At 43.2% G+C, this 14,233-nt stretch overlaps 1 long non-coding RNA gene across 1 annotated transcript in view; it reads right to left on the reverse strand.

The window, feature by feature from the left end:
* Positions 1 to 652: 652 nt before the first annotated feature.
* Positions 653 to 14,233, reverse strand: part of LOC144297181 (uncharacterized) — a 187,193-nt gene continuing 173,612 nt past the window's right edge. Inside the window, exon 4 of the long non-coding RNA XR_013364262.1 lies at positions 653 to 1,124. This is a non-coding gene — a long non-coding RNA (uncharacterized LOC144297181). The remainder of the gene's footprint in view (positions 1,125 to 14,233) is intronic.

The following is a 14,233-nucleotide window of genomic DNA, read 5'->3' on the forward strand; positions in this document are numbered from 1 at the left end:
CTACTCATAGCTCCTTTTGTATGGACATTAAAGTTCGACCCCCATTAGAGCTTCTCAAATTGTTGCTATTTGCAACAGAACAAGTTGGGGATGCTCTAATTTTCTCAGCCGCCCCTGTGTCAAGGGTAGCTCACTCTGACCTGAAGGCCTGAGGGTACAGATGTGTAAATTCACCCTCCCCACTCCCATCCTCCAGCCCTGTTCACCCCTGCCAGCCTTCAAAGGGTTAAGCTGGACAAGTAGCTTTTAAGAACAGCTAGAAACAAAGTGCTGCCCCAGGCTGACAGCAACCAATAAAAGGTCAGGGGGTTGAGGGAATCATTTTCCATGGGAATAATTTTCTAAGAGAAATGGTGAAGTTAAGACACCAGGTGGGAGGCATAAAGGACAGTCTTTCTTGGTTCTCAAGAAATGGATGATATTTGACCTTACAGATTTTTGCCTGTCTCCAATTTATATAATGAAAGTAAAATCTTGGCAGGATTAAGTGACTGTTTATGTATAATGTTCTATATGCATAAGATATATATATTGTATGTCTATGATACATATATTATAGGGTTTTTTTAATTTTGTGAAACAGAGTCACCTCTTTAGGAATAAGCACGAGAGAAGAGAGAGAGGGATGTAAAAGGTTGATACCCTTTGACTCAGTAACACACTCTCGGGAATCCAACCCCAAGAAATATATTCAACAGGGGAAATAAGCTTTATGTGCAAAGATGTTCACTGCCACATTATTTATGATAGAAAAAAAAGGCCTAATGGCTCAGCAAAAAGGGGTGAGTTAGTAAATTATTGCTTGTCAGTGTAAGGGAATATCCCCGGGACACTATAAATGCAAAGTAACAAGATGGGAAATGTCACTTTAAAAAAGCAGACATAAAACAATATGTGCAGGTTGATTGTGACTATGTTGCTCTGTGTCTTGAGTACACAAAGACTAGAAAGGGAGAGGTCCTCTTTCTCTCAGCTTTGTTTAATGTTAATCTCTTTTCTCTGATTAAAAATGTAATGTCTGGGGCACCTGGGTGGCTCAGTCAGTTGAACGGCAGATTCTTGGTTTCAGCTCAGGTCTTGATCTCAGGGTCGTGGGATCGAGCTCCACGTCGGGCAGTACACCTCTGTGAATGTATGAAAAACCACTAAATTAGACACTTTCAATGGGAGAATTGTATGGTATGTGAATTATACCTCAACAGTATGTTATGAAATATATTATTTTGTTTTTTAAAAAATGTGAGCCACTTTCAATGAAGAGATAAAAAAAATGTTTGTTTCCAATTTAAGTAAGTGCCATTGAACAGCTGGATTGTGCAAGATTTTTTAAATAAATTCTTTATGTAATTTACTAAGTTGGTGACAAATGTGATCTTGAGCCCTGTCTTAACCAAGGCACACTCGATGTACTTAAGGAGACAGGATCCTCCCTGGTCTCTCTTGGGATGGGACGGACAGTGTTTCCAAAATCAAGCAGATGGGATTAAATCATAAACCAACAGCTTATCATAGTATTCCTGAGGACAGCTTTCTTATCACTTTTGAGCCTCTGTTTTCTTTTCCAGAAAATGGAGCCTATTCCATGTTCCTGATGTGGTGCTTGTGAAAATCAAAAAGCATCAGGCTTATAAAGCATCTGCAGAAGATGTTCGGGAGCTGCTATATTTTTATTGGAATATAATACGAGATGCAACAGGACCAAATTTTAAAATTACTTGGAGTTTTGTCCAGAGGAAGGAGTCCCTCCAAAACAATGCCAAATGGATCTTCTGCCCACAACAAGCCTGATGAGTAGTCCACACACGTCCATCTGTCAGAGATGTGTCTGTCTGAACTACCCCTGAGGAAGCTGAGGTGTTTTCTCAGGGTCTGATCAATGGTCCTGGTCACCGTCCACTCATTCCCAACAGCCTGACCCAACAACAACCATATTTGTCCATACAGCTCATTCCATATCACCCAAGCCTGGAAAGGAGAGAAAAACTTCATCCTTCATCCACAAGATCCCAAGCCAACTGCTCAGTTCTGTAGACTAGAATCAGCTAAAAGAGTTCCCAACCAGCCATCTAGACTCTAATTGGAGATTTTTATTCACCACAAAACTGACTTCACGCCAAAGTGAATAACCTGTAGCATAACAGTGATCACAACCTTGGAGTCATAAAGCCCTGGGCTCATATTGTCTCTACCCACCCCCCCCCGCCCCCCGCTTCTAGGCATGAGCCAAGTCTCAGATAAACTTACTTATATCTAAATTCATTTTACCTCCTTCAGAAAATGGGGCTTACCACAGTCTGACTCATGTTGTACAGAAGATTAAATGAGACAAAACATCAACATAAACATTCTCTGACACATGATAGATGCTCCATAAGTGGTAATCTTCCCCACCCCTTCCTCATTATGTTTTAATTGATGGGTTTCTCTTCTGCTAAGATAGGCTCATCCTCTTCCTCATTCTCTTTCTCCTATTTCCGGGCCCCATGCCCACCCTCTGATTTCTTCTTCCTCCCAAATCAACAAGTGCCAGAGCATAAGCCTCCAAATATCCATCAGCACCAACTCGGCCCACGGCATATGGCCCCGCACAACCTTGCCATGATCTCATCCAGTTGGACTGTTATTTTTATAGACTGGTATTAAGAAGCATAAGCCAGAAATGTTATATACATTGTCACGCTGGGTATTCTCAGGCCTGCAGTGCAGATGGAGCGTTCCTAGAATTTTATGGTGCAACACATGGGCCTCTACCCTCCTCTTCAGACCTGCCACTCTTTCCAGGGTCCAGACGTAAGTGTTGAAGGGCTCTATGCCCTCTCTCCTCCTTGGTGCTAACCAAGGTTCCCTGCCCTAGTCACAGTCAGCCAAGCAGCCATGGCTCAAAGAGAAAGCAGATTGCCAGGGAAATCAGGGAATGATGCAGGGCTCCTGGGCATCCCACCACAGGAGAATCATTGGTTCAACAACCCATAAACTAGGAAGCTGAGCTGCTTGTCCCCGACAAGCAACCCTGCTCCTCAATGCCCAGAAACTAGGAACATAGATAGCATGGAGCAAGTCTGAGATGGTAAGTGTTCTAATCCCCCAACCTCCCATTCTCCCATTCAGGGAAAAACAAGAATTTCACAACTGTTGAATGTGTAATAGAGTGTTCAAAACTGTAATAAATCATCTGCATAAATTATGAAACATAAAACATGGATGTTTCTTCTGTAATTATGTCATACATATTTTTCTTTTTTTAACTGAATTTTTAGAAAGATTTTATTTATTTATTAGAGAGACACTATGAGTGGTGGGGGGAGTTGGAGGGGGAGAAGCAGTCCCCTCTGAGCAGAGAGCCCGATGAGGGGTTTGATCCCAGGAGCCCAAGATAATGACCTGAGCCGAAGGCAGACACTTAACCAACTGAGTCACCCAAATACCCCTATATTTTTTTTCCAAAAGTAGAAAAGCAAAGAAAAGGTAAAGCACTTTGGTCTAACTAAAAGGAAGATGACACTTCAGTAGCAAGACCACCTCCCGACCCCTCTCCCCCACCTCTCTCTCTCTCTCTCTCTCTTTCTCTCTCTGACTTGCACTGCTTTTCTTCACTTATTACATGCATTGCTGACTCTCAGTCACTCAATAGTTTGCTGTCATCAGTTGTGGTTTCTTTCTTGGTACCTGCAATGATTTGAAAACAATGTAAAAAAAAAAAGGTGAACTAACATAATACTGCCCTTAACCAAGAAAGGAGTGTGTGTGTGTGTGTGTGTGTGTGTGTGTGTGTGTGTGTGTGTTCACTCCCTTCCTACAGACTAAGGTATGAGGGGGAGTAAGAGTGAGGGAGCATAACAAGAGTTTTCGAATCTCAGGCTTGGGCTATTTGAATCTTGGTGTGTGCAGATTTGATTTTGGCAACCAAAGTGCATCAGAGGAAGTATGTCATCCGAAATGAAAGTGTAGGTGGCTCAGTGGCTAAGCATCTGTCTTTGGCTCAGGGTGTGATCCCAGGGTCCTGGGATCAAGTCCCAGATTGGGGTCCCTGAAAAGAGCCTGCTTCTTCCTCTGCATACCTTATGAACAAATAAATAAAATCTTTTTAAAAAGAGAGAAATGAAAATGCAAGGGGAGGTTAGAGTTAGTTAAGCTCAATCACATAACAACCTGACCACTTATTCTGCCCTCTTGTCACAAACTAGAGAAAATACTGTCACATATTAGAGCAAGATTCATGCTGACAGTCTTCTGGAATCACTGCACTGTATCACTCCTCTGTCTTTATATAATTCTCAGAACAGAGCCCACCTTTCTTGTCCCACTTACATGAATGAAGACATGTTAGCAACAAGTTGTCAAGCTGATGAAGAATCCACACCTCCATCTTGAAGGCAAATGCTATTTCTGTCACATGGCCCTGTATGTATTCAATATCCCTAGGCCAATTCCTAGCAATTCCTACATAATTTGTTCAAATATCTTTGCCTTTCTACCCTAAAATGCACTAACATTTAAAAGCCCATTGGTTAAAGATGATGCTAAGAAGAGTAAACTCAGAAGTTTGGTTCCTTATGTGGATCAAATCAGTGATCCCACCAGTGGCTTCATGCCTATCTCCCCATTCCTCAATAGCAATGGATAAAATCTCTGCCCTTCTTTCTTCTCTCTCTCTTTGTTTTTCACTCATGCGTGCATGGCAGACAACTGGCTTACCATTTATAAGTTTACCATTCCACTGTAGAGTTCATTTTGGTAACCAGTGAATTTTTCATCTACGTCCTACATCCCAGAGAGAGTTGCCAAATAAACCATGTAGAAATCACATTGTGGATTCCCCCCCCCACACACACACACACACAAAATTCATATATTGAAGCTCTATTCTCAATGGGATGATATTTGGAGGTAGGACCTTTGGGAAGTAATTAGGCTCAGATGAGGTCATGAAGGCAGAGTCCCCATAATAGGGTTAGTGCCCTTATAAGAGGAAGAGACACCAAAGAGGTGTCTCTCTCTCTTTCTACTGTGTGGGAACATAGCAAGAAGGCCATCTGTAAGTCAAGAAGTAAACTCTCACCAAGAACCTGACCATGTTGGTACACTGATCTTGGGCTTCCAGCCTCCCGAACTGTGAGAAGGTAAATGTCTGTTGTTTCAGCCCCCACTCTGCAGTATTTTGTTATAGCAGCCAGAGCTGATGGAGACACCATACAATGGTGAACACAAATCCATTGCCATCCCCAGATGAACAACCAAAATCCAAATTAACCTCAAGCTTGAAGACCATGAAAATGGCATCAACATTTTTATGGCCAGGGTTGTAAATAACAGCTGAATCACTCAGAAGTCTTTAGTGAGCAGCTTTCAAATTCTTATCGAGTAAATTGATGGAAAAAGAGAGAAAGGCATTTCCTGTAGTCGGTTCTGCTGACTGTAACCAATAATGATCTGACTTTACTAGATTTTACTGGTACAAATACGTTACCCATACCTTGGCAAGAGAGGGTGAAAGAGAAAAGTAATGGGGCCATTGTCATGGTGGCTCTTAATGGCTGCCCCACTCCAGAGGCCTGTGAGATCCCATACTGAATACTGTTGTTCCAAAATTCACCAAAACTGTTCTTTTACCTAGTACTTATGTCTACCTCAGGAGGGGATTTCTGCCAATTTAGTAAAAAGGACAAGGCGAGGAATTGAAGATGTCTATCCTTAGGGCATCCAAAGGAGGGACTTAACTAAAAAATCCAGTAGCTGCTAGTACTGCTCTAATATCCTGCATTTCCTCTGACACGATGCCCAACACCTGATTCCTATAAAACCCGGGGTATCCACTAGGACGAGATTTTGCATTCTTATCTCTGATACCCTGTCCAGCCCCCTCAACTGACCCAAAAAAATCAAAATACCCAGAATTCCTCCATTACTGAGTCAATTGGGAAAGTAGGACAAGGTTGTTACTTCTTTCCAATTCTTGTCAGAAAAAAAAAAAAAAAAAATGGACTCTGTTTGACTTCCTAAGGGTAGACAAAGAAGATGGATGCCTGCAAAGCCTGTATATACTGTAGAAATGCTGCCCCATGCAGCAAACCAGGCCAAGGCTCTTGCCTCTGAGTTAACAGTGCCATAAAAAGCTGTGCTTATCCTCCACTCTTAGAGAGGCTCGGGAAATCTTTCCTGCCTTCCTGCTTAAATTTCTGGTGTGCCTGTTTGGAATAAGGCTAGGAAATCTTCTCAAAGAAGCCCCCCAGGTCCTTGAGAAGGGGCTCCTTGCCCCCCTCTACCCACTGATCTGTTAATCCCCAGCTGAGTTACCAGGAAACCCCAAAACACTGTCTGGACCCCAGGCCTGAGAATTGTCATGTCAGTCAATAAGAGAAGGAGGCACATGGAGAAGGTGTGGCTGGGCTGTCAGTTCCTGCCACGAAAAGTGATTGATGAGAAGCCAGGAAGAGTTCCTGGCTGGGTTGCTGAGCAGAATACCTACACAAACTAGAACCCTCACAGCAGACTTCTGCGTGCCATGAAACAACCCAAAGGCACAGTATGAATTGTTTTAGCCAATGCAAAACTATTGTCTCTCTTCCTTCCCTAGAGAAAGACACTGCCCTGGAACCCAAGGAATTGAAGGGCGGCAGGAATGCAAACTCAGTCCAGGATGCTGCTAATTGTGGGAGTGATCATGGATCCTTCCGTAGTTAGCAAACTCCCACAGAGAAACCAGACATAGGTAGCCAAGGGTCTGGAGGGAGAGGTGAAAGAGGGTGGCTGCCCCCAAGCCTTGCCAGCAGACTGCCAAGGGCAGCGCAAGGATAAGAACACGGGGCATGCTTCATCAGTGACTCAGTGTAAGTTCAAGAGCAAGAACCCATAGGGCTTGCAGGGAGCCCGCCCAGAAGTCAAACCAAGGAGAGGAGTGACAAATGACCCCGAGGACTGCCACCCTGGGGCATCTATAATGTACCAGACCCACGTTACCTGAGTGCTTTTTCACCATCCATGGCAAGTAATATTTCCCCTATTTCACAAGCAACAAGGAATGTGCCTAAGATCATGGTAAATGAAGGACTAGCAATTTGAAAACACATCTTGTTGTGCCCAAGGTTGCGAATCCGAGAAACCACGAAGGAGCCGACACCGATGCAAACACACGAGGGTTTATTTACAAACTCGAGCTTGGGTCCACGTATACCCGACTCGGCGGAGCAGGGACTTGGACCCCGAGACTGAGAGGAGTAGCAGCTTTATAGGGGCCAGTGGCCAAAGGGATTGTAACATACGCAGAAAAAAAAGTGGGTCCACACATGTCGGTCCACACGCAGGTGGCCAAATGAATGACATTTTACCCTATAGTATCCATCTGAACTGGCCTATCACTCTGGTCAGAATTGGCGCAGTTTTGGCGGGCACAAGGCAGGGTTACATTGTCACGAGCCGATTTCCGGTAAGGGTGTGCCCAGAGGCCTGACTAGGGTGGGGCAGCGCCTTAAGCAATAAGCAGGTCATGTGGGGGTGATACAGGAGGTGGCCGGTGCAGCACAAAATGGAGTTAGTCCTGCTCTGCTTGTCCAGGGTAGGGGATTTTTGTTAAATTTCCTGGGTCCCACAATCTGTCTGACTCCAGAGAGCATTCACTGTAATAGCTCACCACTCTGCTCCAAGAGCAATAATGTTTTCCTTAGTGCATAAGAAGTAAGAACTATTTCGGGGCACCTCAGTGGTTCAGTGGGTTAAGCATCTGCCTTCGGCTCAGGTCATGATCCCGGGGTCCTAGGTTTGAGCCCCACGTCCAGCCCCTTGCTCAGCGGAGAACCGGCTTCTTCCTCTCCCTCTGTCCCTCCCCCACTCATGCTCTCTCTCTCCTTCTCACTCTCTCTCTCTCTTTCTCAAATAAAAAAAAATCTTAAAAAAATAAGAAAGAAGTAAAGACTATTTCTTTGCCTCCTTGGCCAGTAAGCCCAGCTCCCCTGCCCCATGCCCAGCCTGCACAGTCAGGGCGACCCCATCCTCTCTCCCTCCCACTTCTAGGCACACCATCAGGCCATCTCTTTTACTAGATCCCATCCTAAACCCAATGCAGGGGCCCCAATCTGGAAGAATAATCCCTGCTAATATACTATTGTTCACCAGTAATTGCCTTCCTCTGGTTCCACCTCCTCTAAAGCCATGGGCAATTTCTCCCAGCTTCTACCTTCTTGAAGCTTTTGTTTAAGTCTTTACAAGACACGATTTTCCAAAGAAATAATTAAGGCTTTCATGCCCCACACTTTTAACAAATATAGCTTGACCTCATTTCATCCCTTTGGATGGAAGCTGTTTTCTGGCACCTTAAAGGGATTTCCATTCAATTATCCTCCAGAATCCTCTTTTCTCTTCTTCTGTCTTTCAACACAAAAAGCTTCCCATTTGCCTCCAAAGGTGAAATTAGGTGCTTGGCCATTCAGCAGCAGGCAGAGTTTTAAATTGGATGAAGTAATAATGCTCCTTTGAATTTCAGGGCAGCCTTCAGAGAAAGAAATTAGAATCCGTCCTATGAAGCAGCTCCATCGTTTGGTGCCTTCTATTCTCTGTGCTCTAGGGAAGGGGCAGAGCAGAGTGGGGCACACAAACAGACAAAAAGTCTCTTTAAGAAGTTTATTTGGGAGTTAGGATAAAGCCAGGGCAATGGTCCCTCCTCCCTCTGTGCGTCTGGATTCCCGAGCTGGCGAGGGTCCTTACACGTCACCATCCTCCCCTGCAGCCCCTGCCTTAATGCTTGGAGGAGAACCTTCCAGAGTAGGACCCAAGTGGCAAGCACCACCAGATCATAAGCATTTTATTTTCAACAGAGGAGAATGAATTCAAAAGGAATGGTGATTAAAATCAGACAGAAGGCACTGGGGGAAAAAGTGAAAACAAATGATTAGGATTAATTTGACCTGAGCCTTTATCCTCTTACTTGAAACAATTTCTCCCCAGACATCAGACCTGACGATGAACAGCCTCCTCACATCCTGCGGAAAGCATCTAAATGCCTACCCTCTGTTCAGGACTACCCACCCCCCCCCCCCCCCAGTACACGTGCACACACATACACACACACACACACACTCAAATCCTAGGCATTCAAAAGAACTATTTACAGGACAAACCTTACCGGTTGGCACCCTCTTAGTAACTGGAAGTATTTTAAGTAACTCCGATGCAAAGAATATCATCCATATGCTGCCTACATACAGCATGCCTAAAATACCTGGCATTTACTGTCATCCTGTAATGACTTCATTCCAGGAAAAGTAGGGAGTATGTAACAAAGTGACAGCATGTCTCTGGGATAACCTGCCAAATTTATAACAAAATTGAGGGATTCACCTGTCTAATTAATCAGGTGTCACCTGGCAGAGAAGAAGGCCTAAACAGCTTGCCAAAAAAAAAAAAAAAAAAAAAGCCAGTTTTGATGAATTCTGGGAGAGGTGAGGCAGGGCAGCAGGGAGACCAAAAAGCTCTCAGGAATCCGGCAAGAAGTCAAGGGCCAGAAGCTAATCAAACGCAGAAGCAAGCCAACAAAGGCAGCTTTTCCTGCTTCTCAATTATGCCAGAGACCAGAATGGGGCTCATTCTAGTACTTCTCCTAAACGTGGTACATCTGCTGCTCAAAAACCCATTGATCCCAAGAGCCTTGTGCGATTTACAAGCGTATCTTTTCAAATGAGAAATATCCACTGATCGGGGCACCTAGGTGGCTCAGTAGTTGAGCATCTGCCTTCACAACTCAGGTCGTGATCCCAGGATCCTGGGATCGAGTCCCACATTGGGCTCCCTGCGGGGAGCCTGCTTCTCCCTCTGCCTAGTCTCTGCCTCACTCTCTGTGTCTCTCATGAATAAATAAATAAAATGTTTTTTAAAAGGAAAGAAATACCTGCTGATCTAAGTAGGCCTCTCCACGAGCTTCCCTTTGATAGGCAGATCATCCCCACTGTGTCTAAAATTACGTTCATCTTCCCACATTGTTTAAATGAGGAAGCAGAAACACTAAAACACAAGTTATTCCAAAATATACCTGAATACTTGGACCCACTAGGCACTTTTTGCCAAAAGAGAGAGAGAGAGGGCATCCAGACCATGCCCACCCAGCCCAGAGGAAACACTGCCATGGAATCAGGCTGTGTATACCCAGCCAGCATCCCTTTTGGTGAAAACATGGAATCCCTCAGCTATTATTAGCTTAACTAACTGTTCTCAGGAGGTTAAAGCAGATTGCTTGGGCTCCAGCCCCAGGGGTTTTAGATTCAGTGGGTCTGGGTTGGAACCCAAAAATGTATGTTTCTAACCAGTTCCCTGATGCCGCTGGTCCAGGGACCCTCTGTAAGAACCACTGATCTCAATGACCAATTTCTTCATGCGTATGAGGTCCAGCCCCTGCAGTCAACTTAATTTCATCACTAACATGTCCCAAATGGGGGAATCAATGATTTGCAACCAGTGTTTCTTTCTTTCCTTTTTTCCCCTACCATGCAGATAAAGGTTGTTACAAACGAAGGGTTGTGGCAGGAAACTAATTTTGAAAATTCAGCCTCCCACCCTTGAAAATGATTAAAAGTCAATTTGAAAGGTGCCAAAACCTAAAAACAAGCCAGGTGCCTTTCAATGGGTAACTGTCAAACAAAATCTGGCCCATCCTTACAATGGAAGCTCTTCTGCAACAAAGGGGAGCGGATCATTGATACATGGTAGCAACTGGGATGGATCTCAGGGCCATTGTGCTCAGGGAAAAAAAAAAAAAAAAACAGAAAAAAATAAATAAATAAAAAAAAAAACAGAAAAAAACGCAGTCTCAAAAGGTAGCCTGCTATAGTCGTCCTTTTATATAACATTCTCAAACTGATGAAAGTTTAATGATCACTGAAGAACAGATCAGCAGTAGGGGTTGAACCGGGGAAGCTATGCCTATACAGAGGTCAAGGAGGTTTTGGGGGGATGATCAAACAGTTCTCTTTCCTGATTGTGGTTGCGGCCATCCAAATGTGGTAAAATTTCATTGAATGCACGCTAAATTTTTTTTATAAAGGAGTTAATGTAAGAACTAGTAAAAGCTGAATAAGATCTGAGGTCAATGTCACGTTTTGAATCATTGTGCTCTTGTGTTAGATCTTATCATTGGGAAGCCCGCTAAAAGATATGGAACCTGTACTATTTTTGTAACTCCTATGTATGTATAAAATGATTTCAGAAGAAAAGGTTTTGGTTTTTTAAAACACCTGAGCGTGGGGAGGAACACAGAATTTATTTGAGTAAACAGGAGGCAGCGGTGTGACATGGACACACTTGGTGAGCTGAAACAGGTTATGGTCCTGAGTCTGTTCCTAATGCTGCAGAGACAGGCAAATTACCAAACCTCTCAGACTCTAGTTTTCTCCTCTGTAAAATGGAACGGGGGATTAGACTGCTTTTTTATTTCCTAACAATTGCTACTTCTCACCTAAAACACTTTGGTTTCCAAACCAAAAGTGTTTTCGATTAGGTAAGCCTGCTGCCTCTGAAAAACAAAATCTCCTTAAACTTCTTTGTGAGGTTCCCATTGGTTTCTGACTTTGACGATGCTGCGAGAACTACCTCCTCTTGTTGTACTGAGATTTCAGGGGTAGTCAGTGAACAAAGGGGCCTCGATTCTTCCCATTCAGACTTTGAGAGGTACCACCTCCCATATATGTCCAGCTATCACTCCTTACGCCCAGAAATAATGCTGAGCAGAGCCCATGCAGAGGCTCGGAGGCAAAAAATTTCCGCATGTGGGGAAGACGCAAGCCAAGACCTAGCAGTCAGAAGACAGAGTCCACGACCAAAGGACTCGAGAAAATGCAGAGAATCAAGTATGGTTTGTGAACAAGAAAGATTTCATGAGTCTGCAAGCACTGGGGATGCAGGCAGATGCCCCGGGTTCCGGGGCAGAAACAACTCCTTGACAGCACACAACACTAAAACCCGCTAATGGCCAATGCATAATAAGGAAGAAATGCTAGTAGAGTCCCTGGGTGGCTTGGCCAGTTAAGCATCTGCCTTTGGTTCAGGTCCTGAGCTCAAGGTCCTGGGATGGAGCCCCGCATCAGGTTGCCTGTTCAGCGGGGACTCTGCTTCTGCCTCTCCCCTCCTTTCATTGTCTCTCTCTTTCTCTCAAATAAATAAATTGAATCTTAAAGAAAAGAAAAGAAAAAAAAGAAAGAAAGAAAGGAAGGAAGGAAGGAAGGAAGGAAGGAAGGAAGGAAGGAAGAAAGAAAGAAATGCTAGCAAACATACCTTGAATTTTTTAATAGCTCAATTATCAGGAAGAGCCATCTGGGCTTGTTTTAGGATATTTTCAACCAGAAGCAACAGACAGTACCACCCCAATTGGCCTTTTAAAAAAAAAAGGGAATTCAATAACACAATTAACTAGAAGTCCAAAGATAAGGCAAATTCCTGTGATGGTTGCTTTAAAGCTGCACTGTCCACATTTGGCTACTGAGCACTTACAATGTGGCTAGTGAAAACTGAGGTTTCTATTAAATGTATAATACTCACTGGACTACAGAGACTTTGTCCCAGAAAAGTAAAATATCATTAATAACTTTATATTATTACATGTTGAAATTGTATTTTGAATAAATGAAGTTAAAATATGTTATTTAAATTAACTTTACCTGTTTATTTTAGTTTTCTAATGTGGCTCCAAGAAAATCTTTAATTACATATGTGATTCACATTCTATTTCTACTGGAGCAATTTTGTCCCACGGGGTATATTTGGCAACGTCTAGAGACATTTTTGACCATTGTGACTAGGCTGGGTGGGGGGGGAGTCTTATTGGCATCTATTGGGTAGAAGCCAGAGATGCTGCTGAATATCCTATAATGCACAGAACAGATTGAAAAACAAAGAATTACCTGGCCTAAAACATCAACAGGGTTGAAATTGTGAAACCCTGCCTGCAGAGGATTCTCTTCTCTGCTATTGACATTCTTTAGTTCCTTTGAAGGCCAGTTTCCCTTCATGGTAGAAAGATGGTTGCCTATACCCTTACGTTTCTCATTGGTGTCTAAGGAGAAAAAGCCTGCTTCCCATTGCTGTCTCTCTCTTTTTTTTTTTTTTTTTAAGATTTTTATTTATTTATTCGTGAAAGACAGAGAGAGAGAGAGAGAGAGAGAGAGGCAGAGGGAGAAGCAGGCTCCATGCAGGGAGCCCAACGTGGGACTAGATCCCGGGTCTCCAGGATCAGGCCCTGGGCTGAAGGTAGGCACTAAACCGCTGAGCCACCCAGGGATCCTGAAATCATTGCTCTCTCTTAAGAGCAAAGAACTTTCTGCTCTGAAATGAGTCAAAATTCAGAGATTTCTTTCTGTATCAATGAATAAAGTACCATTTTCATTAACAAATTCACAGCATGATACAAAATATACTTCTATTAACGTACCTTGCCCATCTCTATTCTCTGAAATAGACCTGGGAGCAGCACTTAACTGTTAACAAGGAGCAATGGCTACCCACAAAAATTTTGTAGATCTCACGCAGTTACCTCAATAGACTACTTTAAGTAATCCTCAGTATTTTTCATTATCAAGTAAAGATATGTTCTTTTCTACCACCGCAGTGGCAAAACAGAATGTTCTCATCAAGTGATGTTTAAACAACTAGTTTTATTTCTCCCCAAATGAAATATCCAAATATCTATTTGCTCAGTTACGGGACCAAACAATCTTTCTTGTTATTATTCATTCTTTAGATGAAATTCAGTAAACCATAGGTGGCATTTTTAACTCCATTGATTTTCAGAAAATGTAATGGAAGTTAGGTGGAGAGCCAGGGGAACGATGAACAGCCGGGTTTAAGCGAAGATATTCTCCATTTTTAACCAAATCAATATTCAATCACCTTAGTGCCCAGGAAAGCATATTTCTACGAATAAGGGAAGTGACTTAAGATTTATGTTATGGAGTGGAAAAAAACACGTGCTTTTCATCTTTTTCTTTGGAGAAGAGGATCCAAGATTTGGGGAGAAATAAAGCAAGGCAAATAGACCCTTGTCTGGTCAGAGTAATCAGACATGAGGTCAAAGCCTCTCCAAAAGCCATTTGTTCAGGAAAGCTCTGCTCCTTCATTTTCAAGACATTTTAAAGACGTCTACTTCTGTTCACTTTTCTCTTTATCTGCAGTTCTCTCCTCTGTCTCCAGAGAGTCTCATATAATTGAAAGTGTGCCAAACGGGCTATAGAGAAAAAGAGAAGAATCTAGACCTCACTCC

This window comes from Canis aureus, chromosome 2 (assembly GCF_053574225.1).
Source record: "Canis aureus isolate CA01 chromosome 2, VMU_Caureus_v.1.0, whole genome shotgun sequence".
In the NCBI taxonomy this organism is placed as follows: domain Eukaryota; kingdom Metazoa; phylum Chordata; class Mammalia; order Carnivora; family Canidae; genus Canis; species Canis aureus.